We start from the raw sequence: 1,307 nt of genomic DNA, 5'->3' as shown, positions 1-1,307 counted from the left end.
CACCTCGTGGCCATGGTCACCTCAGAGCCATGGTCACCCAAAGCCACGGTCACCACAAGATCACAGTCACCTCAGATCCATGGTCACCTCAGAGGCACAGCCACAGATCTTCAGGCCATGGCTACCTCGGAGCCACAGCCACTTGCCTTGAGACCTTGGTCACCTCTCAGACGCGGTCACCTACATAAGGGCATGGCCACCTTGGGGCCACAGTAACTTCAGGGCTCTTGGTCATCATCAAGATGACCACCATGTCCCTTCGGTTACCTCGGGGTCACGGCCGCCACAGGACAACCCCAAAGATACCCCGCAGTGTTTTGGGGGCCAAGCCACCCTCTCCTTTGGGGTGACACCAGCGAGCCCAAGCACATCCAAATAAAACATCATTTGTGCAGATTCCATGGAATGGGCACGGTGGCTCCACACGGATCTGCCCTGGGAGTGTTCCCTGTCCCAGGATAACGCCGCTGCCAGCCCCAGAGGAGCGTTTCACTCCCAATCGTGCTTCGCACACATTCACTCCATGTCCGCATGTTCCGCACAAATGAATCCCGTGCAATTCCCGTGGTGGTTTCCACACCAAGAGTCAATCCACACAAAAGGCAGATGGACACACAGCAAAATCCTCTGCTACAGCCCCAGCCCAGCAGCCTCCACACCCACAATCCCAAAAAAGGGACTTTTCTGGGACCCCCCCTTGTCGTGCACCCTCTTAAACCCAAGGATTTTGCACCCAAAAAAGAGGAATCCTACCTTGCGGAAGGTTAATATTGTGACAGAAAGGCAGGAAGCTTTCAAAACAGAGATTATTTTAAACACTTGCCCTGTTTTTTGCTGATCTGACGTCTATTTCCATGGAAACCACATCCAGCCGCCGAGCTGCTAGAATTGGGAGAGGCTTCTGCCGGAGTGGGCATGGGAAGAGCCATTTTCCAGCTGCATGGTAGAACCTTTTCGTGGGATTGACGGGATCCCAGGTTCAAAATCTGAAACCTGAAGCGGCCTCTTGGCCCTTTGGGATCGTTCCTGGCAGCTCCGTGGGGCTCCCGGCTCCATCCCAGGGAAAACACATCCATGTCCCCCGCAACACATGTGTTCTCCAAGGAAACGTCTTGAGTGCTTGGATGAAACGTTGTGGGAGACAAAGCAGCCAAGAGCCCCTGCCACCAGGCTGTGTTTCACTTTATCATTTATTAATTACCGCCCGTGCAGCCCAACAGTGTGTTGGAGGCTTTAATATTAATGCTTTTGAGTCAAATCAATGAGCTTATCCTGGGATGATCCCTGGATTTCCCAGAGGAAACGAG

General features: G+C 53.3%; 1 protein-coding gene across 1 annotated transcript in view; it reads right to left on the bottom strand.

The window, feature by feature from the left end:
• STMN1 (stathmin 1) overlaps positions 1–830 on the bottom strand; it is a 5,429-nt gene extending 4,599 nt beyond the window's left edge. Inside the window, exon 1 of the mRNA XM_008635043.2 lies at positions 754–830. The gene's annotated coding sequence lies outside the window, so the exon portion shown is untranslated. The remainder of the gene's footprint in view (positions 1–753) is intronic.
• Between the last annotated feature and the right edge of the window lie 477 nt (positions 831–1,307).

Source organism: Corvus brachyrhynchos, unplaced genomic scaffold (genome assembly GCF_000691975.1).
Source record: "Corvus brachyrhynchos isolate BGI_N302 unplaced genomic scaffold, ASM69197v1 scaffold65, whole genome shotgun sequence".
NCBI lineage: Eukaryota > Metazoa > Chordata > Aves > Passeriformes > Corvidae > Corvus > Corvus brachyrhynchos.
The sequence above is the reverse complement of the archived record's forward strand: the minus strand, read 5'-3'. Positions and strand labels throughout refer to the sequence as shown.